At 36.9% G+C, this 26,766-nt stretch overlaps 1 non-coding gene across 1 annotated transcript; it reads left to right on the plus strand.

Moving 5' to 3' along the window:
- Positions 1 to 24,094: 24,094 nt before the first annotated feature.
- On the plus strand, positions 24,095 to 24,201 carry LOC141687985 (small nucleolar RNA R71). The gene has a single exon (XR_012561457.1). It is a non-coding gene; the product is annotated as a small nucleolar RNA R71 (small nucleolar RNA).
- Positions 24,202 to 26,766: the final 2,565 nt, after the last annotated feature.

Consider the following 26,766-nt stretch of genomic DNA (forward strand, 5'->3'; position numbering starts at 1 on the left):
AATTTTAATGAATTAGATGTGATTTTGATTTTACACCGATTTTAAATAAAATGTCATAGATTTGATGAAAAGTCTTTAAGATTTTAACACAATCCTTCAATCCTTCAAAATCTCATGAATTATGATGAGATTTCAAAAACTGTTAAAAATATGTGGTCAACTTGATGATAAGTTAAACAAAACACCTTAGTAGATTTAACTTAGTGTTTTGTAACTTTCAACGGATGATCATTTCAATATCCGTCGAAAGAGTAGCTTATGTACAATAAGATTAGTAACACATTTCTGCATACTTAAATAGCTTATTGAACTAGATCTTTGAGTAATTTCTAAGTCATGTAGATTGATATGCAAGTTAGGCTGGTTAACTGTAAATAGATGATGCCTTGAAATCTTGTATAAATGAAATGGAGTTAACCGTCAAGGAAATAGTCTCAACGGATGATTTTCAAAACTTCAACGGATGCAGAAAAAGCTTCAACGGATGATCTACAAAGCTTCAACGGATGATCAGCCAAAGTATCAACGGATGATCATCCACGGTTTCAGCGGATGATTCAGTGAAGTTTCAACGGATGTTCAAATTCAAAAGAGCAGTTGATAGTGACTTAACAGTCACATGCGTTGATTGTATGCAATTGGAATGTGGCAGCCTGTTAGTAGGATTTAGAGAACAAATAAGCATTTTCATTTCCATGCTAAACTGATGATATTCATGGATGTTGGAAAGAGAAGTGAAGAAGCATGATATTAGACTAGATTCATTTTGTCTTATTAGTTTGTCTTTTTATCATGTATCTTGGTGATATATAATTCAAGAGTAGCAAGTAGAACAAAGATAGAAGTAAATATTATTTTCAGAGAGATAGAAAAAGTTGTATCTGTTAAGAATCTCTTTGTAATTCTGTAAGTTCTTTTGTAAGCAGCTGTGTGTTATTCAAGCATCACAAAATTCTCATCTTTATATATATATCTGGTGGATAAGTTCAAATCTACCAGAAAGTTTTAAAGCCTTGTGTTTTATTACTTTGTGTTTTGATTTCTATTTAACTTTCATTCCGCACTTCTTGCAAAATCAAACACAATTATATATTAAGTAAGAACATTCTTAAAATCGGAAAAGAAGCCAGAATTACATTCAACCCCCCTTCTGTAATTCTTGTTGCATTGTTTGGGAATAACAATTGGTATCAGAGCGAGCTCTTGAAGTACAAAGAGTGTAAAGTTCACCACAATCAACAAGATGATCAGAAATGATGCTGAAGTGAAAATTCCATTTCTGGACAAAGACAACTATCACCACCGGAAGGTGAAAATGCACCTAGATCTTCTTTCTCAAGATGAAGCTTATATGGACTGCATTGAGAAAGGTCATTATGTCCCTATGAGAGCTGCTACCAGAAGTGAACCATCAGTTCCAAAGCATAGGCATGAATGGTCTGATCCAGATATTGAACAAGTCAGGAAAGATAAAAGGGCCATGAACATACTGTTAAATGGTATTGATGGTGATATGTTTGATAACATCATAAACTGCAAAACAACTAAAGAAGTTTGGGACACAATTTAAATTATTTGTGATGGTACTGAACAAGTTAGGGAGAACAAGATGCAACTCTTGATTCAGCAATATGAGCATTTTCACTGTGAAGAAAGTGAGTCACTCACTGATATATTTAGTAGATTTCAAAAGCTACTGAATGCTCTCCAGTTGTATGGAAGGGTCCATCAAACAAAAGACTCAAACCTCAAATTCATTAGATCTCTACCAAAGGAATGGAAGCCTATGACAGTCTCTTTAAGAAACTCTCAAGATTACAAGGAATTCACCTTCGAAAGACTGTATGGAATTCTAAAAACCTATGAGCTTGTAATAAAGCAAGATGAAAAGATGGAGAAAGGAAGGAAGAAAGGAGGATCTATTGCACCAGTTGCTGAGCAAGAAAAGGAAAAAGAGATGAAGGTTGAAGTTGTGGAATCTGTATCAAACTCAAGGGCTTGTGAAAGCAAGGATAAATGGCTGATAGATGAAAATGAAGAACAGTTGAGCCAAGATGACATTGTTAGTCGCTAAACACGTGCTAATAATACACGCAAGTATACGAGTTCGCAAGTAGTATAGAATTTTTTCTAGTTCGTTCTCACAGAGACTGTATTGGCTAACTAATTAATTCACGCACTTAAGCAACAATGTATGGTTATTATTCAATGCTAAGACGATGACAAATTGAGGTTGTTTATAACTAAGAATTAAACTAATGATTATAACTAGGAGAATAATATTGATTGAATTAATATATATGACAAACATGGGATTCTAACTTCATTAATTACTTCATTCAATAGCCTTATTGTTCTTAACCTTAACATGTAATGGTGATGACCCTAATCAGACAACACGCAATTGATAGACGCCAACTTTCGTTGCACGAGTACCATACTACCAGACATCCACAAAAGAGATAGAAGCTGAATAAACACCAATTATATTGAGACCCTACATGTCTATAGAATTTGACAACATAATGGTTTAAGCACAAGTTATCTATCTTGATTACACAGGGCAAGTAAAATGGTTAAAATTACTTACGAATCATGCATATCGAATACATAAACCTATGCTAGCATGGCAAGTTCTAAATCCTTAAATTAACTTTCGCTTCATTAAGAATTAACACACTATGTTATAAGTTCGCGACGCTCATAAGACGAATACGCACCACCAATACTAAGATATCATACAATCACCACATACTAAGGCATCAAACAATTTAACTAAAGAAATCCATTAATAAATCCGCTAGAACCCCATGATAACGATTAGCCCATAATCAGACTCATCATCAACGTGGGTTCCGATGAAAGCATGGTATATAAAACGTAGTCTTTATAACGAATAAATAAAACCAAGTATAAAACAAGATTGAGGTTCACAAATAAGAAAACTAGCATCCAAATACAACTTAAATAAAGGTTCACAAGTAAAAACAAGATCTTCTTCGTCTTCGTTGAATCGTGCTAAAACGGTCTTCTTACGCTCTCCTTGATATGTCTCTGGCTTGATTACTTATTAAAAACGACCTAGAGTTGTTTATATAACAGCCCCATGCAGCATAGAAGTCTCCCAATTTGAATTAGAATAGAATCAGAATTCTGCATCCCGACACTGCGTGGCCATGCGCTTGATCAGCGCGGGCGCGTTGGCATTCTGTACTTCGGCGCGACCGTGCGCTTGATCAGCTTCGGGCGCGCTGGGCTTCTGCCAAAAATGACTTCTTTATTTTTCTTGCAGCTTCGAGCCGGCTTTTAACGAGATTTTATTCCAACACCACCTTGACACCAAATTAGCACAAAAATAATGCTATTGCACCTGATTACCGAGATAATGCCTGAAATGCAAAAATAATCGAAAACACGTTAAAATACTTAACAACTTGAGTACAAAGGCATCAATTCAAAGCTTATTAGAGCATTATAAAGTGTCATAAATGCCACTCAACATACCCCCAAACTTGAATCGATGATTGTCCTCAAGCATAAACAGACTCAAAGAACAAGAAATAAAAATGCATGAATGCAACTAATATGAATGCAACGATCCCCATAAAATAACTAAACCAATCAACAAGCAACACCTCAGCAAATGCAATTATTCGCATAAAGATCAACCAAATCTCACAAATCAACCTACAAACTAGAGACGTGCGTGTGTGCAAATGCTTACAGATGTACTATCGCAACTAGATCGACAATCATGACTCACTACTTATCAAGACAATCACAAGTTTATAAATAAAATAAAAGCTAAACTTTAAATAACTTATAACACTTCAATTCTTATATCAGAGTTTTGTATGGATTCATGCTTTTATTCACAATAACACAAGTATGCTTATTTGATCGTGCTATGAGTGAGGTCCACAAAAGACTTATACAATAGTACCCATGTAGCGAGCGTTAAGTTAGCGGATCCCAGACTATAAAAGCCTTAGGTTACTAGGCACAAAGTCCCCTAAGAACTTAATAACTCGAGTACTAAAGAGCCCACTCGTGATCAATTATACATAACCTTTATTCTTTTCTTTTTTCTATTTTTTTCCTTTTTTTCTCTCTTTTCCAACAATTTTTGAATGAGTGCATTTCGCTCCATCTCATTCAACCCTAGACTACTCATAAAAATATGAGCCGGCTACTAGTCATTTGACACCTAGCCACACAACTAGAAATGAAATCCAATTTTCTCCAATTTTTAAATATCCATGTCTTTTATTACTAAGAGAATATCCTAAATTCCAAATATAAACAAGCGATTAACCTCGACAAACAAACCATGACTATGATCTAACACTCTGGCAACCTATAAGACTTAGTGAAATAAAAATGTCTCTAGCATGCAAATCAATCCAATAAGACTCAATATTACTAAATACGACATCACTACACTAACATCAATATCACAAGTCAATCAGAAAATTTTCTAAGGGATCATGTTATAATGCAAATACATGAAACTACATGAACAAAATATCATAAAACTACCAAAAATAAAAAAAAAACTACATGGCAAAATATGCAACTATATAAAATAAAACTATCATGAATATGCAAACTATATGAGACTCCCACACAAACTATATTCCTTCAACTACTACCCTCAAACTTAAAATATTCACTGTCCTCAGTGAAGGTAATAGTAAGGAAATCATGCATACCTACTGTGAATCAAAATCCTCACCCTCAACGGGTGGAGTGTCAGGCATGTCCGGAGGCGGATACACGGAATCATCACCATATACTGGCCACTGGATGTCAACATCGGTGACTCTGAAAGTTGTCCCAAGTGCCTGGGTAATATCGTGTGCAAACCGACTATGATTGTCGTGCATCGCATCCATCCTCCTCGCGAGACGCCTATATTGCGTCAAACTCAAACCAGCTCCCATCTCTGCTCCTGCTGCCTCCTGCTGCTGCTGCTACGACGAACCAGCCTCATCTCCATACTGAGCTCTCCAAGCTGCTTGGCGGGCATGCCGAGAACCTCCTGCAGTAGCAGCCTCCATGGGCACACCACCTGGCAGATGATCATATAAAAAACCAAGCCCCTTAGGATCGGGCTTCCCTCCATACCACTCCTGCATGCTCTGCAGCGTAGAACTATCAATAGGAGCACTGGAAAGCTACAGCTGCTCATGTGCTGACCAATGAACACAAACTGCCACGCACAACTTCGTCACAACTAACGCATACGGAATAGCACCTGTAGTACCTCCCCTCAAGAATCTCATAATCCCCTGATATATCACCATCCCCGAGTCAATGTAATCACCCTGCAGAATTCCCCACATCAGACGAGCACGCTCCACATTAATCTCATGCCCATGCAAAGATGGCATGATGTTAGCACAAATAAACGAGTTCCAAGCCCGTGCAAACCTGTTCATGCATGAAGCAGGGAACGTGGAGTAATCAGTAGTGCCCCTCTTGAACTTCCAATGAGTCTCAGGCACACAGAGAGTAGCAACGATAAGATCCAAATCAAAGTCCTCCGGAGTCTTATCATTCCAAGTGTCCTGACCCACCTTACTCGCGGGCTCCTAAATTACTGCCCTGATAGCATCAACACTGTACTCTACAGTCCTCCCCCTCACCACCGTAAAGCCATTCTTCTTCGCCTCAGCATTTGCAGCGGGAGCCTCACAAAAAGAAACCCAGCCCATCTCGAGAATCATCTCTAACAGCTTACCATCCTTCCCCGATGGCAGAAAACCTCGCTCCTTAGCAATAAGCTTCGAGAGTAGCCTAGTGTACTCCTCCTCAGCCTCAAGAGTAGAAAACCTTGGCCTCACACCACCTGCAGATGAAGAATCGGTGGTGCTGCTTCCAACTTGTGTACTTTGTCTCTTGGGTGCCATCCGGATTGAAGAAGAGAGAATAAAAGTTTAAGTGTTTAGAGAAAATTTGTGTTTGAGAGTTTGTGAATTGGTGGAGAAGTTGTGTGTAAGTGTATGTATCTATAGGTGGAGATGTATGAATTCTATAAGGAATAAAAGTTGGAATTGATTGTGGGAATCGTGGGAATAATGGAATTGATTAGGAGAGGGAATTATGGGATGTGGAAGAGTAAAAATCGGGTTGGAATTGAGTTTTAGTTAAAAATCCCGATTTCTCTTAATACTGCCTTTTTTTTAACAAGTACCCAGCGCGGCCGCACGCTAGGACAGCGCGGGCGCGCTCACTCTCTCGAAAACCGATGCGGGCGCGCGCTAGGACAGCGCGGGCGCGCTTGGTTACTGGAAAAATGGCGCGGCCGTGCGCTTGGTCAATGCGGGCGCGCCCAGCTTCTGTAGTTGGCCCTGAATTTTTTTCTTTTTCTGATTTTTTTTTGTGTTTTTCTCCTTTTTCTTGCTTCTTCTACCTACTAATATACAACATACTTGGGTTGCTTCCCAAGAAGCACTTCTTTTATGTCGCTAGCTCGACGTAGAATCTCGAGATCAAATGGACAATAAAACGGCACTAACTACCTCGCGGTTTGCCGTGTCACCATAGTAATGCTTCAACCTCTGACCATTTACCTTGAAGCTTGGACCGAATCATTCTCAAAAATTTCCACCGCTCCATGTGGAAACACAGTTTTGACAATAAACGGCCCTGACCATCTTGACTTCAACTTTCCAGGAAAAAGACGTAGACGAAAGTTGAACAAAAGAACTTGTTGCCCCGACACAAATGACTTGAGCACTAAACCCTGATCGTGCCACCTCTTTACTTTCTCCTTATACATTTTGTTGTTCTCATAAGCCTGAAGTCGAAACTCGTCAAGTTCATTCAATTGAAACATCCTCTTCTTTCCAGCCGCATCCAAGTCCAGATTCAACTTCTTCAAACCCCAATATGCCTTCTGCTCGAGCTCCACAGGCAAATGACACCCCTTACCATAGACCAACTGGTACGACGACATTCCCAATGGAGTCTTATGTGCTGTTCTATATGCCCAAACAGCTTCATCAAGCTTCAAAGACCAATCTTTCCTTGATGGACACACCATTTTCTCCAAAATAAGTTTGATCACTCTGTTAGATACCTCAGCTTGACCATTTGTCTGAGGATGATAAGCCGTGGTAATGCGATGATTCACATTATACCTTTTCATCATAGCAGTGAACTTGCGATTGTAAAAATGTGACCCCTCATCACTGATTATGACCCTTGGAGTTCCAAACCTTGTGATAATCTGCTTGTGAAGAAAATTAAGCACCACTTTCGCATCGTTCATTGGCAATGACTTAACTTCAATCCATTTCGACACATAATCAACCGCCAACAAGATATACTGATTGTTACAAGATGAGACAAATGGCCCCATGAAATCAATTCCCCAAACATCGAAGACCTCAACCTCGAGAAGCACATTAAGAGGCATCTCATCCCTTTTGGACATATTACCCACACGTTGACATCGATCCTATTTCAAAACGAACTGATGAGCATCTTTAAACAAGGTTGGCCAAAATAAACTTGCTTGAAGAACACGAGCTTCTGTCTTTTCTCCACCATAATATCCTCCATAAGCCGTCGAGTGGTAATCTCGCAAGATCCCCCCCCCCCTCGTTTCGTTGTAAGGAATACATCTCTTGATGATTTGGTCAGCTCCTTGTCGAAAAAGAAATGGCTCATCCCACATATACTGTGGCGCCCTCCAAACCCGGGTCAGAAGTTTGGGGTCCACAACATATACACAATATATAAACCTGTATATGAAATATTATTTGCCAGATCCTGCTTTACATAACCACGGATCGCAACAGGTTAAAGTATGAAAACAAGCCACAACCTTAACTTTTATTACAACGTACTAAATCCCAACTAATTTACCTTACAACTGATAATGAAATTATTCTTACAATCTTACTATCTTACAATCATATGAAGCTCCTAGCTCGCACTTTGGACTGAGGGACTTCACTCTCATCCATATCCTTTTTAACTATAAAATATATAAAAAGATTCGCAAGAGTCAGCTAACTAGCTCAGCAAGTCATAATAACGATAACTGAGGTTAAACAATGATCAAACGAGATGATACGGAGGAATCAAGTTTCTTTTTAACTAATCATTAGAATTGGATATTCATTTTAAATTTTAAAACCAAGGTTATGCTGCTGATCAGTCACGCACTAACCCCGAGCAGGGCACACAACTCTGCTCTACGAACTGGATCCAAGGCATATATTGGCCTAATTCGACCACGAATCTGGTCTGACCACGAATCTGGTCCACATAAACAAAACTATCCAATTCTAAAGCAGTTCAATAGGATAAACAATATAACTCAATAAATCAAAATCATAATTAACAGCAATAAAACATTTGTATAAGAGCATGGTAAAAATTCATGAGTACCACGAGGGTATGTCAAAGTATATAAAAGAAATGGCCTTCAGCCTGTAGGAGAATCGGGTATTAGAGGAACCGTGATTTTATAAGGTTTAGTTCTTTGATGTCACAAGGTATGGTTGAGTATAAAAGTTTATGTAGGTTCAAACAATTATGTTCCAGTGTTTGGTATATGATGGGTATATATATTTGTGGAGTAGTATCGTATTTGTGTGGTTTAGTATCTGGTAAACCAACAAGAAATGGGAAACAAAGAATAAGGCTTACGACTCCAAGATCAAATGATATGGCTCAGGTTCAAGGCTGAAGGATTCAAAGTACTTACAATATAAAACAAAGCTATTTTGAATACTTAACAATATGTCACGAGAGAATTTAGAAATATTTGCATTATATTTTGAAAAAGGTATAGGAGTACTTGCCTTACAGGGCTTTACAACTATTACTGATTGACGCTGAGCTGACTCTGCCGCTCAGGCTTTATTTTCTATCCACTAAATCACCCTGGATTCGACCTTAACACTTAAATCCTTTGATTGGAACTTTACTGAGCTTTTCGACTGCCCATCAAATTATCTCTCGTCCCATGCCAATTCTCGGGCCTTCCGACTAGAATCTACAGAGTCGAAATACCCTAATTTAGACTTCTGATTATGCTTGACATATCCTCACTAACAATCTACCCGTGCGTTAACAAAACCCGACTCGTAACACATACATTATTGTAATACATGTATCAGTTAGGGTTCACGTATTCAAAACTCAGCTTGATATTCACTTTCGGAAAATACATATACTCATTGTTTCAGAAAACGGGTTGTCAGTTATATTTTACAAAATAATTTATTTATAATTATATAGTTATACACATTCGAATGATATTTCCGATATTTTATAGGATACATTCCCAAAAATCGGGCATCATCTCTTTTGTTTATCGGACTACGCGTCGAATACAATCGACGTCCACAACAACCAATCAATCAGACAATTAATTCAACAACCACCGTTTATAATCCAAATCACTCAACAACAATCTCCGTCAAATTTCATAAATCCCAATCACAATCTCGATACAATCTTAATAATCACAATCATTTTAACTGTTTCATTACAATATTTACGAATTAACTAATTCGATCGAGAATAAAAATATAAAACTAATTTTATTTATTTTAAAATATTAGGACTCAGATATACATCATCATCGTCCACCGTCGGCTCGCCGAGGATCATCGCCGACGGTGATAAAATTCACAGGTTTCCAAATATATCAGACATCCTTCGCGAATTTCACCGATTAAATCGTATAATTCTGCAAAACAATCTTTTTAATTCACGAAACTTTAAATCATTTAATCTGCAAAATTGGAAGCGCGGTTAATAAATAAAATAAATAATTAACAGCACAGCCCCTCCTCGCCATGCGCCACACACGACCGGGAAGAACCACGGAGACCGGAAAAGAAAAAAAATGAAGGAACAAAGCCACAACATGCACACCCGACCAAATCCTGTGCACACATACAGTTTACACGACACACAGACACAGCTGTATACACACACAATATATACAATTACACGCATAACACTCACTACCGCACCAGAATACCTCGCCGGAAAAACTGGCGGCATCAAGGCTGCCGAAGCATAATAGAAAAGAGGAAACGATGGCGGCTTTAACAAAATCCGGTAGAAACAGAAATGGGGTGGGGGAATTTGACGATGAGGGAACATAACAGGGGTGTATACCCTTGTGATGTTTGTGTTTTTTTTCTATCTATTTATTTTTCCACCAACACTGCAAAATAGCTTAACGGATAATAGACACATATCACAAACCAACCTGAGGAATTGTCACGCGTCTTTTTCCTTTTCTGGCAGCCTTATTTGATCCCGTTTTTGCAATTTAACGAACCATTGCGCGAATAAAAATAATCCCGAAAAATTCCAAATAAATTTTAAATTATCACAAATAATTCAAAGTTATTAAAAATAAATTTTCCATAATATTAAAAGTATTTTTGAAACGCAACTCATACCCGCATTCCACAATTAACGAACCGAGCTGCACTTAAAACAAATTCTAGAAAATTACGAAAATAGTTTTAAAATATTACAAATATCCCGAAGTTTATAAAAACATGAATTTCGAAATTTTAAAATAATTTTTGAAACACAATTTATACACGCTTTTAACAAATAAACGAATCAACGCGCGTGTGAATTTAATCTCGAAAATCCCCAAAATAATTTTAAAATTCTCAGAATATTCCAAACTTAAATAAATATGAGTTTTATAATTTTTGAAAAATTCTGGAATTAAATACTGATTTTACTAATAAATATAGTCAGAAAATCATTCCAGGATAAATAATCAATAAATATTGATTTTTAAATTTTATAAAATCCCAAAAATAGATATTGTAATTATAAAATCATAAAAACAATTTTAGAGATAATTCAAATGTTTATGAAAATAAATCTGTCATAAAACCACTTTTACAAGTAACAACGAAGCAATACATCTCAACAAACAATCATACAAATAATCCTTAAACACCAACAATCTCATATAATTAATAACAAGATAATATCAAACTAACATAACCCATACACATATTTTATTTATTTAATAATTTCCATAATTACATATTGAAGTCATTCAAAAATACACGAGTCGTTATATCCTTCCCCCCTTAAAAAGATTCTGTCCTCAGAATCCGGTCTAACTAAATAAGTGAGGATATTTGTCAAGCATATTTGACTCTACCTCTCAAGTAGACTCTTCTACTCGAGGATTTCAAACGTGCTTACTATATATATACCCTCATTTTCAAGGACTCGCCTTTAGCGATCAAGAATTTGGATCGATTACTATATGCAGAATAAACTTGGACAAGAGCCCATTTGCTTCTAATCAATCACTTAATTCAAATCAGATACTTATCGCTTTAACATTGACAGACAAAACACATTATATGTACACACTGTTGTAACAGTAACATCAACTCATAAATAACTTTGTCAATATTTATCGATACCTCGAATGGTTCACTAATTTTAGGACTTAACATGTCCCTTCTACTCGGACTTATCCAATCTCTTTCAAGATGAAACTTTTACCAACACTACTGGTCCTATTTCTATATTCATACTCTCTCTCGATACAAATCCTCCTTCTTTCTTTGTCTACTCCGAGCTGCTTCAATCAATATCACCACGCCCTTGGTGTGCTGAATTAACTTAGGATTTAACAACTTCTTTTCTCCCACTTTATCTCAATAAAATGGGGACCTACACTTGCGTTCACATAAGGCTTGGTAAAGTGGCATTCTAAAGCTGACATCGATGATAAATGATCATTCCAAGGTTTCCTTAAAACTCAACCTCTCAACATATCTTATATTTCCTGAATCACTTCCTTACTTTGACTCTCCGTTTAAGGATGATAGGCGGTGCTAGTTTTCAACTTTAGCTTCCAAACATTTAAACATCTTCTATTCATTTCTATCCGTTAAGGTTGAAAAGTAATCTCATATATTCACTTATTATCACCTTTAGGTATTCGAACTTCATATTTCACTCTTTCCAATTCATTTATTAACTCCTCAGTGATCTTAATTACAACCAATCCTTTCATTCTGCATAGGGCATCTGTTACCATACGGCTTTGTTTAGGTAGTTGTTAATGGATTAATTCAGAATCCTCTGTTAATCCTCGGTCAAAATTTCATACTTGAAAACTTAACGTATAGTTGCTTTCCTTCTAATCTCTTGAGGAAAATCCTTGGGCATTCCACACAGCTTTCTTATTCTTTGAATAGTTGAGGATGTCATCAATAAATACAATTCGCTTATCCAAGTACTCCTTATATACCATGTTCCTTAATTCCTTATAGATAACTGATACACTTGTTATTTCATATAATATCACCAGAGCTTGCAATGCTCATAATTCATTTTAATCGTAATCTCTAATATGTTCTCAAGTTAGATCTTAAGCTAATTCTCGAGACATAACACACTTCTTGAATTAGGTCTCATAAGTAATCAATTCTTTATAGGGTCTCATTTTTTTCCTTATTCGTTATTTTGTTAAACTCCTGATAATCAGTACATACTCTCATAATTTCATTCCTTTTCTCCCTTCACATCACTGGTACATTTCACGATTCGCTTCTTGTAAAACCATTCCCTGGGTCTACCTTATCCACTAGGCCTCCAATACTTCGCCTTAATTCTTTGATAGTCCAACACTTCCTAATTCATCTTGAAATTCCCTTCTTATACTTGGTTATCATTATTTCTTTTTACATTTTCGTATATCTTGGCATTTCTTCAATAAATTAAATACTTTACATTGTGAATTCCCTGTGGGATCTCATTTCTTAATTCTTCTACTTGTAGCATCCAAGTGCTGGAAGAAAACCTAAGAATATCATGATCGTCCTCCTGGGCGCATAAATTTCCTCTTACTAACTGCTAACATCGTGATCCATTATCTTCTATTGACATCTCCTTATCTTTCCCTTAACAACTTCGACTGAAAGGTCATATTATCCATCCTTGCTCCTTTTGGATTATAAACTCTGACTTCCAATTCTAACTTCTAAAATTCCATAGATAATTCTTCTGGTACAACTTCTATGTTTGTTCTCTCTTTTTTGCTTATCGCTTGCCTCTACACTTGCTTTTCCTCGTGAATACATACTTCAAACTCTTATGGCCCGTATAGATCTTACTTCTTTCTCCATACATATCATGTTTCCCAATCTTTCAAAGCGAATATTTTTACTGCTAGTCCCAAATTATGAGTAGGATACTTTTGCTCATAAGGTTTTGGTTGTCTGGATGCATATACAATAACTTTATTGTGTGGCATCAACACACATCCTATTCCCTTATGAGAAGTATCACTATAAACTACCAAATCTCCTTGATATCTTCAAAGTAATAAAGCTGGTGCTGTAACCATTCTTTCATTTAACTCCGCAAAACTTTCTTCACCCTTCTCCATTTCATATAAACTTCTTGCTTTTCCTGGTTAGCTTCGTCAAAGGTATTGCAACTTTCAAGAAATCTTGCACAAATTTTCAATAATAACCGGTCCATGGTAAAACTTTTTACTTTTGTTGGTGCTTTTGACCTTTCTTTATTTATAGTAACTTTAATTTCTACTGGATCTCCTTTGGTCTCCTCCTCACTGATTATTTATGCTTTCTACCATCAACACGTTCACCTTATAAACTTTACATACAACTTCTTTCTTCTCCGACTCCCCAGTTGTCATTAAATGCTTTGCATGGTCCTCCGTTGACTTTAAGTAACATAAATACAACTTACCCAGATATTCCTTAAAGATTCTGTCCATCAAGTTTAAATATTATTGGTATATTGGTTAATTCAAATGACATCACTAGAACTTTATAGCAGCAGTACTTAGTTCTGAAAATTATCCTTGATATGTCGATAGGTTCAATCTCCAATTGGTAACGCCCAAATCTTAAATCAATTTTAGAAAATACTTTGCTTCTTCTGTTTGATCAAACAAATCAGTAGTTCGAGGCAACAGATACTTACTCTTGATGGTAAACTTGTTGAGCTTTCTTTAATCAACGCATAGTCTCATACTTCCATTTTCTTATTAACAATTAGTACCGGTGCACCTTATGAGATACATTGGGTCTAGTCCAATCTTCTTCTAACATCTCTTGCATCTGCTTTGCTAACTCCTTCATTTTAACTGGCGCTATTCTGTGCGGGGCTTTTAGACACTGGCTTCCTTTCAGGTGCTATGTCAATCACGAACTTCATTTCTCTATCTGGAGAAAATGTTGATAACTCATTTGGAAACATATCTTGAAACTCCTTAATTGCTATAAAATTTTCAAATTTTGTTTACTTCTGACTTTTATTTATCACATAATCACCATAATGCTCACACCTTGATCACCAAAATCATTGTTAACAATTCTTTATCTTCCTTCGTCTTCTGAACCTCATCACATTCTCATTTGGCGTCTTCAGAACTATCTTTCCATCACGACAGTCTACCTGGTCATCACGCTTAAATAGCTAGTCCATTTCTTAAAATAATGTCAAATCCTCACAAACTTATTGCCAGGATTCTCACTTCCACCATTGGTACTCACTTATTTAACAAATACACGTTCTTGAATTTTCTAGTTCTTTAGTCATAATCTTATTAACTCAACGGGGTAAATCATCTTATCAACAATACCTTGGGGGAATAAACAATTAAATTGCTTCCACGTCTTTCGATAATTTAACGCATAAGGTATCCACAATAATCATTCACGTCACCGTATCCGTATTCTGAATAACATATTTCACAGACAAATCATAAGCTCTCGTTCTTGGAGACGTATTCCTTATTGGAGTAGATTCCCTTGGCTCTTAGTGGATCCTTCACTGGGGCTAGTGATTGCAATCCTTGCCATATACCCTGGTCTCCTTCCCGTGCATAAGAGGTAGCTGGAACTTTGTCCGCTTGGTTCATAATATGTTGATTTTTTTTTGAAAAACTTTTGCAAAGAACGACGGTATAACGAAATAACTAGAAGGATTCATAATTCAATAAACTTGAAGTTGAAAAGAAAAAAGAAATAATGATTTGGATATGAATGAGACAACCACATTGGTACTTAAGATGGCCAGTCTTTCATACCATATGGCATACTACACATAATTAGGTGGCGTCCCACCCGACTCTTCGTCATTCTGACAAAGTGTCTCACCATAACACTGTTTGTCCCAATCAGAAAGCAAAACTTGAGGGAAACAATTAAATTTGAAAGGAATGCAATATCCTCCTTTTCGATATCATAGCAAAGAGTTTATTAAGAAAAGAAGTTCATACATATTTAGGAATCAAAAAGAAATATACGCTGTAATATTGAGGACAAGAATGATACCATTGGTCACCACCCACATTTCACTTGTGTTCATCTTTCGAGCTTGTTCGATCGTATCCCAATTGTGTCATATAACAACTTTAGAAGGTACGCTGAAATGCCTTCTCAAATTAAGCATTATGGTAGATTCTTACTTGTTAAGTCTTGCGTCTTTAACATCGCACCTACACGTATAATACTTTAACAATTTGATCATAATGGCGTTCCTACCAGATAACCTCGAGTTTCCTTTTTTCAATTTAGAATAACCACGAATCATTCGACATAACGATCCTTTTGTTAATAATATTCTTCTTTTAGAAAAGTCTGGAAATCTTCCCAATTTTCTTCGATCATGCCCCGGCTCCTTTTAAATCGATGAATTCTTTAGACTTTAATGGTCTCTGCAACTGGATGAATAATTACTCTATACACGGATTCTGCTGTTAATCTTGTCAAATAATATTTTCACCTTACTATTAAGAATAATCAACTTCTTCCTAATTGCGGGTTACTTTATTCTCTGAATTAACAATACAAAGTTTGGAACAAGCATCCTTCCAGGTGATCCAGGTCTTTAGCAAACAAGAAACTCAAGTAGTAACTTGACAACCAATGTTTAAAACTCATTTTATTCAAAAAGGCTGTTAGGAATTTTGTAAGTAAAAATCTTTTTTTTTTTTCGAAAACTTGTTTAAATTTTTTTTTTGAAAATCACAAATCTGGTTGTCCTTACTATATGAGTTGGCTGTTGCCCTTCCTACCTATCACAAGGTACCAAATTAAAGAAACGATCACACAAAGGTCCATTCACTTCCATTTATCATCTCTCCTTCATTGGGTCCATTTGCCTTTCTTAATCAACGAAAACTTTAGTTGTCGTTGCATGTTATCTTATTCGTAGCTTCACATCAAAGCTTCCATACTGGTGATACTCCCGTCATCAACTTTGCAATCATTAAGTGGAACAGACTATCCAATAGTCAACAAGTCTATTTCATAGAACAAAGTTTGCTCATATTACATCACATCACTACTTTACATATCGCATTTATCATAGCACCATCATTTAATTCTACAAAAATTCCAGATTTATACTTTTCTCTCTAACTCTTTTAAAATTCATCTAATCCATCCCACAACTAATCACGGGTGGCCTAGTCACTAATGGCTTCTTTTAACCTGGTAGCAGCTATCCTCTGAAACACTTAAATCTTCTTTCTAAACTTCTTCTCACTTTTATTTATATCTCAGGTACTCACCATTTACTGTAGCTCTCGAATCCATCCTCGTAGGTACTGTTGCTTCATAGGACGAGTTTTAAACTGGGGGTATAGAACATGGTTTAAAGTAAACTGAAAAGATACACTCCCAGCTGAATGTCCAGTAAAACAAGAATAAACAGAGGGAGGTTCTTAGATAGGTAGTTTCATATTAAGAGGTGATAAAATAGTGCAGAATAGGTTGAAAGGGTGCAGCTGTTATAACAGAAGGTAATACCATTAATACTGGTGGAAGAACAAGGTGCAAATCAAATCTGGAAGAAGATGACGATCCTCGAACGGAAAGCTTCAAATGATCAGATGATTCAAGGAAATCAGGATCTTCCATTGCCATTGTCTGGAAATCACGTCGCAAGTTAAGAATCCCGAATCGCAATACGAACCGTGCCGAAGACCTACTATACAATCACACTCAACCTCGCAACATCTTATCTTTCTATTTCCTATTCCTAATCCTAACCCTCTACCCAATCCCGACAATCTAGGTTTGTTTCAGTGACTTATAACCTGTAGCTCTGATACGAACCTGTGACGCCCTCTAAACATGGGTCAGAAGTTTGGGGTCCACAACATATACACAATATATAAACCTGTATATGAAATATTATTTGCCAAACCCTGCTTTACATAACCACGGATCGCAACAGGTTAAAGTATGAAAACAAGCCACAACCTTAACTTTTATTACAACGTACCAAATCCCAACTAATTTAACTTACAACTAATAATAAAATTATTCTTACAATCTTACTATCTTACAATCATATGAAGCTCCTGCTAGCTCGATCCAACTCAAACTGGAATCCTAGCTCACACTTTGGACTGAGGGACTTCACTCTCATCCATATCCTTTTTAACTGTAAAATATATAAAAAGATTCGCAAGAGTGAGCTAACTAGCTCAGCAAGTCATAATAATGATAACTGAGGTTAAACAATGATCAAACAAGATGATTCGGAGGAATCAAGTTTCTTTTTAACTAATCATTAGAATTGGATATTCATTTTAAATTTTAAAACCAAGGTTATGCTGCTGATCAGTCACGCACTAACCCCAAGCAGGGCACACAACTCTGCTCTACGAACTGGATCCAAGGCACATATTGGCCTAATTCGACCACGAATCTGGTTTGACCACGAATCTGGTCCACATAAAGAAAACTATCCAATTCTAAAGCAGTTCAATAGGATAAACAATATAACTCAATAAATCAAAATCATAATTAACAGCAATAAAACATTTGTATAAGAGCATGGTGAAAATTCATAAGTACCACGAGGGTATGTCAAAGTATATAAAAGAAATGGCCTTCAGCCTGTAGAAGAATCGGGTATTAGAGGAACAGTGATTTTATAAGGTTTAGTTCTTTGATGTCACAAGGTATGGTTGAGTATAAAAGTTTATGTAGGTTCAAAAAATTCTGCTCCAGTATTTGGTATATGACGGGTATATATATTTGTGGAGTAGTATCGTATTTGTGTGGTTTAGTATCTGGTAAAATAACAAGAAATGGGATACAAAGAATAAGGCTTACGACTCCAAGATCAAATGATATGGCTCAGGTTCAAGGCTGAAGGATTCAAAGTACTTAGAATATAAAACAAAGCTATTTTGAATACTTAACAATATGTCACGAGAGAATTTAGAAATATTTGCATTATATTTCGAAAAAGGTTTAGGATTACTTGCCTTACAGGGCTTTACAACTATTACTGATTGACGCTGAGCCGACTCTGCCGCTCAGGCTTTATTGTCTATCCACTAAATCACCCTGGATTCGACCTTAACACTTAAATCCTTTGATTGGAACTTTACTGAGCTTTTCGACTGCCCATCAAATTATCTCTCGTCCCATGCCAATTCTCGGGCCTTCCGACTAGAACCTACAGAGTTAAAATACCCTAATTTAGACTTCTGATTATGCTTGACATATCCTCACTAACAATCTACCCGTGCGTTAACAAAACCCGACTCGTAACACATACATTATTGTAGTACAGGTATCAGTTAGGGTTCACGTATTCAAAACTCAGCTTGATATTCACTTTCAGAAAATACATATACTCGTTGTTTCAGAAAACGGGTTGTCAGTTATATTTTACAAAATAATTTATTTATAATTATATAGTTATACACATTCGACTGATATTTCCGATATTTTATAGGATACGCTCCCGAAAATCGGGCATCATCTCTTTTGTTTATCGGACTACCCGTCGAATACAATCGACGTCCACAACAACCAATCAATCAGACAATTAATTCAACAACCACCGTTTATAATCCAAATCATTCAACAACAATCTCTGTCAAATTTCATAAATTCCAATCACAATCTCGATACAATCTTAATAATCACAATCACTTTAACCGTTTCATTACAATATTTACGAATTAACTTATTCTATCCAGAATAAAAATATAAAACTAATTTTATTTATTTTAAAATATTAGGACTCAGATATACATCATCATCGTCCACCGTCGGTTCGCCGAGGCTCATCGTCGACGACGATAAAATTCACGGGTTTCCAAATATATCAGACATCCTTCGCGAATTTCACCGATTAAATCGTATAATTCTGCAAAACGGTCTTTTTAATTCACGAAACTTTAAATCATTTAATCTGAAAAATTGGAAGTGCAGTTAGTAAATAAAATAAAAAATTAACAGCACAGCCCCTCCTCGCCACGCGCCACACGCGGCCGGGAAGAACCACAGAGACCGGAAAAGAAAAAAATGAAGGAACAAAGCCACAGTATGCACACACGACCAAATCCTGTGCACACATACAGTTTACACGACATATAGACACAACTGTATACACACACGATATATACAATTACACGCATAACACTCACCACCGCACCAGAAAACCTCGCCGGAAAAACTGGCGGCATCAAGGCGGCCGAAGCATAACAGAAAAGAGGAAAACGATGGCGGCTTTAACAGAATCCGGTAGAAACAGATATGGGGTGGGGGGATTTGACGATGAGGGAACATAACAGGGGTGTATACCCGTGTGATGTTTGTGTTTTTGTTTCTATCTATTTAGTTTTCCACCAACACTGCAAAATAGCTGAACGGATGATGACACGTATCACAAACCAACCTGAGGAATTGCCACGCGTCTTTTTCCTTTTCTGGCAGCCTTATTTGATCCCGTTTTTGCAATTTAACGAGCCATTGCGCGAATAAAAATAATCCCGAAAAATTCCAAATAAAATTTAAATTATCACAAATAATTCAAAGTTATTGAAAATAATTCTTTCATAATTTTAAAAGTATTTTTGAAACGCAACTCATACCCGCATTCCTTAATTAACGAACCGAGATTCACTTAAAACAAATTCAGAAAATTACGAAAATAGTTTTAAAATATTATAAATATCCCAAAGTTTATAAAAACATAAATTTCAAAATTTTAAAACAATTTTTGAAATACAATTTATACCCGCTTTTAACAAATAAACGAATCAACGCGCGGGTGAATTTAATCTCGAAAATCCACAAAATAATTTTAAAATTCTTGGAATATTACAAACTTAAATAAATATGAGTTTCATAATTTTTGAAGAATTCTGGAATTAAATAATGATTTTACTAATAAATATAGTCAGAAAATCATTCCAGGATAAATAATCAATAAAATATTGATTTCTAAATTTTATAAAATCCCAAAAATAGATAGTGTAATTATAAAATTATAAAAACAATTTTAGAGATAATCCAAATATTTTCTGAAAATAAATCTGTCATAAAACCACTTTTACAAGTAACAACGAAGCAATACATCTCTACAAACAATCATACAAATAATCCTTAAACACCAACGATCTCACATAATTAATAACAAGATAGTATCAAACTAACGATACCCATACACATATTTTATTTATTTAATAATTTCCATAATTACATATTGAGGTCATTCAAAAATACACGAGTCGTTATATATACCACTTCACTTCATGTAGAAACTTCTTCCTTTGAGCATAGGATAAGTCAGGAGGCATGATATTACTCACAAGGTAGTTCACAATGTCTGCAAATCACGGTTCTTCTTTTTGCACCCCAATCAACTGCTAATCGGGAAAAGACTCATTTATCAATATCTTATCCAATGAAGTAGCATTAGGATTTTCTGGACGCGAGAGATGACCAACGACTTGATTCTCAGTTCCTTTTCTGTCCTTGATCTCTAGTTCAAATTCTTGGAGCAAAAGAACCCATCTAATTAATCTAGGCTTCGAGTCCTTCTTTGAGACGAGATATCGAATTGCAGCGTGATCAGTGAAAACTGTCACCTTAGTCCCAAGTAGATAAGATCAAAATTTCTCAAACCCATAGACAATAGCTAAAAGCTCTTTCTCCGTAGTAGTATAATTCAGTTGAGCACCATTTAGGGTCTTACTAGCATAGTAGACCACATGAAATATGTTGTTCTTCCTTTGCCCAAGAACTGCTCCAACTGCATAGTCACTTGCATCGCACATCATCTCAAAAGGCTCATTCCAATCAGGTGCAGTTATGACCGGTGCCGTGATTAAACTATTCTTCAATGTATCAAAAGCTGCAAGGCACTCGTCATCAAACTTGAAAGGAACATCTTTCTCTAACAGACTGCACAAAGGCTTTGAAATTTTTGAGAAGTCTTTGATGAAACGCCTGTAGAAACCCGCATTTCCAAGAAAACTGCGAATTCCCTTAACAGAAATAGGTAGAGGAAGTTTCTCAATGACCCCCACCTTAGAATTTTCCACCTCTAGACCTTTACTAGAAACCTTGTGCCCGAGAATATTGCCCTGACGCACCATAAAGTGACATTTCTCCCAATTGAGAACCAGATTAATCTCAACACACCTTTTGAGAACATGTCCAAGATTTTGCAAGCATTTATCAAAAGAATCTCCAAAGACTGAGAAGTCGTCCATGAACACCTCCATATTCTGGCCAATCATGTCAAAAAAGATGGCCATCATACATCTCTGAAATGTGGCTGGTGCACCACACAGACCAAAATAAACTCGTCTGAAGGCGAAAGTACCAAATTGACAAGTGAAGGTAGTTTTCTCCTGATCTTCTAGAGCGATACAAATCTGATTATAACCCGAATAGCCATCCAAAAGACAATAGTACTCATGACCAGCCAACCTGTCGAGCATTTGATCAATGAAGGGCAAAGGGAAGTGATCCTTCCCAGTGGCTTTGTTCAGCTTCCTGTAGTCCATGCAAACTCTCCACCCTGTGACCTTCCTTGTAGGAATAATCTCATTCTTCTCATTTGCTACCATATTAATTCCACCTTTCTTTGGCACACATTGAACCGGGCTTACCCATGAACTGTCAGATATAGGGTAGATGATCCCTGTATCTAGCCACTTAAGAATTTCCTTCTTCACTACTTCCTTCATGATAGGGTTAAGTCTTCTTTGCTGCTCGACCGTAGGCTTGCTTCCTTCCTCTAGCAGAATTTTATGCATGCAATAAGAAGGGCTGATTCCCTTGATATCTGCTATAGTCCATCCAATTGCCGATTTGAACTCTCTCAGAATCCTCAAAAGCTTTTCCTCATCACTACTTGAAAGGTCAGATGAAATAATAACAGGCAGAGTAGATGCATCACCTAAAAACGCATATCTCAAATGCTCAGGTAAATGTTTAAGCTCAAGAGTGGGAGCTTCCTCAATAGATTGCTTGAGGCGTTTAAGAGCTTTGTTCAATTCCTCCATTCCAAGAGATTCAAAAGGCATATCAATCTTCCTTTTCCAGGGAGAAGCATTCAAATATTGCAATTGTTCTTCACCTTCATCATCTTCACTATCTGAATTCTCCAACAAGGCTTTCTCTAAGGCATCGGACCTTAGCAATTGATTAAGTTCCGATGTGACCACCAAATCGACCAACTCCACTTTTAAGCACTCCTCATTATCAGTAGGAAATTTCATAGCATTGAACACATTAAAAGTAACATCCTGATCCAGACTCGCATTGTGAGCTCATCCTTTTGCACATCTATCAAGGTTCAGCCAGTCGCCAGGAAAGGTCCTCCCAAGATTATGGGAATCTTCTTATCCTCCTCGAAATCAAGAATTACGAAATCAGCAGGGAAGATGAGTTTATCAACCTTGACCAAGACATCCTCCACAATACCTCGCGGATATGTAATAGAACGGTCGGCCAACTGCAAGGTCATATAAGTCGGTTTGGGATCAAGTAAGTCCAATTGCTTGAAAATTAACAAAGGCATCAAATTGATGCTAGCTCTCAAGTCACATAGGCATCTATCAAAAGATACTTTTCCAATAGTACATGGAATAGTGAAGCTTCCGGGATCTTTAAGCTTCAGAGGCAACATCTGCTGCAGCACAACACTGCATTCCTCCGTGAGAGCGACTGTCTCTAAATCATCTAGCTTCACCTTCCGAGAGAGAATACCTTTCATAAACTTTGCATAACTAGGCATCTGCTCAAGAGCCTCGGCGAAAGGTATGCTGATATGAAGTTTCTTGAACACCTCCAGAAACTTCTTAAATTGCTTGTCCAACTTTTTCTTTTATAGCCGCTTGGGAAAAGGCGGTGGAGGATAGGTCTATTTTTTCCCTGTATTACCCTCAGGCGGAGTGTGATCAACAGTAGTCTTCCTTGGTTCCACTTCTTTATCCTGTTGCTCTACTTCTTTCTCAGCCTCAGCTTCTTCAGTCAACTCTTGAGTTTGCTCGGGATTCGTAACCTTTCCAGACCTTGGAGTGATTACCTTTACCTTTTCTTTAGCTTTCCTCTCACCTGGCACTTCAGTGTCACTAGGTAGTGTACCAGGCTGACGATTTAGCAAGACATTAGCAATTTGCCCAATTTGATTTTCCAAGATCTTGATAGAAATAACTTGACTCTTGCACATAAGCTTCAACTCCTCTAATTCAGATTTTTTATTGGCTTGTTGCAGGTGGAGTTACTGTCTAGGTGCATATTGTGGTTACTGAAAATGAGGAGGGTTATACTGCTTTGATGGGTACTGCTGATAAGGCTGTTGAACCGTATTCTAAGCATTGATCCAACTGAAATTTGGATGATTACGGTTGTTGGGATGATAGGTGGCTGGCACTGGTTGCTGCGATCGCTGGAAGTTGCTCACAAATTGAGCTAATTCACTAGAAATTGTGCACTGATCAGTCTCATGGGTACCAGCACAATGTTCACAGAAACTGGCGATTTGATTAACTCCATAATTAGCCAAAGTGTCAACCTTCATCGTCAAAGCCTTAAGTTGGGTAGCGATAGCCGTTGCTGCGTCCAACTCCAGAATTTCTGCGACTTTCCCCTGAGTCAGTCTCTGGGAAGGATTCTGGTACTCATTAGCAACCATCAGTTCAATAAGTTCATAAGCTTCATCGTAGCTCTTAGCCCACAAGGCTCCTCCTGATGCTGCATCAAGCATGGGTCTAGAAGTAACACCCAAACCATTGTAGAAACAATTAATAATCATCTAATCAGGCATGCGATGGTGTGGGCACTTCCTTAGCATCTCCTTATATCAATCCCAAGCCTCACACAGAGATTCCCGAGTTTGCTGAGCAAACTGGGTAAGAGCATTCCTGATTGCAGTAGTCTTCACCATGGGAAAAAATTTAGTGAGAAATTTTTGCGCGAGATCCTCCCAAGTGGTGATAGATCCTGCTGGTAGAGAGTGTAACCAGCACTTAGCCTTGTCCCTCAGAGAGAATGGGAAAAGGCATAGCTTGATAGCATCTTCAGTCACATCATTGAATTTAAAAGTGTCACAGATCTCGATGAAATTCCTTATGTGTATGTTGGGGTCTTCAGTAGGAGAACCCCCAAACTGAACTAAGTTCTGTATCATCTGAATCGTGCTTGACTTGATCTCAAAAGTGTTTGCCCTAATGGCTGGTCTGATGATGCTTGATTGAATGTCATTAATCTTGGGCTGAGAATAATCCATCAAAGCCTTCAGATTTTCCGCTTGATCACCCATCGCTACTACAACTGGTTCTTCGACTTTCTCTTCTTCCTCTACCTTCTTTTCTTACTCAAAAACTTCCTTACGAACTACCACAACTTCTTCCTCAGCTTTATCCAGTATTCTCTTACGAGTACGCGAATGCGTATGCATACACGCGCCTGTCACGCGGGTGACGCATACACGAACTACCACAACTTCTTCCCGCCTGTCACGCGGGTGACCCGGGTTCCATCCCCGGCAACGGTGCCAAAAACTTGTTAGTCGCTAAACACGCACTAATAATACACACAAGTATACGAGTTCTCAAGTAGTATAGAATCTTTTCTAGTTCGTTCCCACATAGACTATATTGGCTAACTAATTAATTCACGCACTTAAGCAACAATGTATGGTTATTATTCAATGCTAAGATGATGACAAATTGAGGTTGTTTATAACTAAGAATTAAACTAATGATTATAACTACGAGAATAAGATTGATTGAATTAATATATATGACAAACATGGGATTCTAACTTCATTAATTACTTCATTTAATAGCCTTATTGTTCTTAACCTTAACATGTAATGGTGATGACCCTAATCAGACAACACGAAACTGATAAAAGCCAACTTTCGTTGCATGAGTACCATACTACCAGACATCCACAAAAGAGATAGAAGCTGAATAGACACCAATTATATTGAGACCCTACATGTCTATAGAATTTGACAACATAATGGTTTAAGCACAAGTTGTCTATCTTGATTACACATGGAAAGTAAGATGGTTAAAATTACCTACGAATCATGCATATTGAATACATGAACCTATGCTAGCATGGCAAGTTCTAAATCCTTAAATTTACTTTCGATTCATTAAGAATTAACACACTATCTTATAAGTTCTCGATGCTCATAAGACGAATACGCACCACCAATACTAGGATATCATACAATCACCACATACCAAGGCATCAAACAATTTAACTAAAGAAATCCATAAATAAATCCGCTAGAACCCCACAATAACGATTATCCCATAATCGGACTCATCATCAACGTGGTATATAAAACGTAGTCTTTATAACGAATAAATAAAACCAAGTACAAAACAAGATTGTGGTTCACAAATAAGAAAACTAGCATCCAAATACAACTTAAACAAAGGTTCACAAGTAAAAACAAGATCTTCTTCGTCTTCGTTGAATCGTGCTAAAATGGTCTTCTTACGCTCTCCTTGATATGTCTCTGGCTTGATTACTTATTAAAAATGACCTAGAGTTATTTATATAGCAGCCCCATGCAGTATAAAAGTCTCCCATTTTGAATTAGAATAGAATCATAATTCTGCATCCCGACACGGCGTGACCGCACGCTTGATCAGCGCGGGCGCGCTACATTCTGTACTTTGGCGCGGTCGCGCGCTTGATCTGCGCGGGCGCGCTGGGCTTCTGCCAAAACTGACTTCTTTATTTTTCTTGCAGCTTCGAGCCGAATTTCAATGAGCTTTTATTCCAACACCACCTTGACACCAAATTAGCACCAAAATAATGCTAATACACTGATTACTGAGATAATGCTTGAAATGCAAAAATACGTTAAAACACTTAATAACTTGAGTACAAAGGCATCAATTCAAAGCTTATTAGAGCATTATAAAGTGTCATAAATGCCACTCAACAGACATGGATGACATAGATGAGCATCTTACTTTTCTATCCAGGAGATTTGCCAAGCTCAAATTCAAGAAGAATTTTGGAGCATCTAAGTCAAATAAAAATATGGTTGATAAGTCTAAATTAAAATGTTTCAAGAGTGGCTTGGCAGGTCATTTTGGTAGTGAGTGTAGAAAGCCTGATTCTAGTTAAAAGAAGTTTGAGTCTGTTGATTATAAGCAGAAATACTTTGAGTTGCTCAAGTAAAAGGAAATGGCTTTCATTACACAAAAAATGACCGGGCTGCAGATGGATTGGAAGAGGATGAAGATACAAACTATGTCAACCTAGCCCTAATGGCCATATCAGATAAAATTGAGACAAGTTCATCAAGCAATCAGGTAATCACAACTAACCTAGCTCACTTATCTAAAATTGAGTGTAATGATGCCATAAATGACATGTCTATTGAATTATATCATCTGCGTGTTACACTAAAGTCTCTCACTAAAGAAAATAATAAAATTAAAGAGAACAATGTGTTTTTAAG

This window comes from Apium graveolens, chromosome 9, assembly GCF_009905375.1.
Source record: "Apium graveolens cultivar Ventura chromosome 9, ASM990537v1, whole genome shotgun sequence".
Classification (NCBI taxonomy): Eukaryota; Viridiplantae; Streptophyta; class Magnoliopsida; order Apiales; family Apiaceae; genus Apium; species Apium graveolens.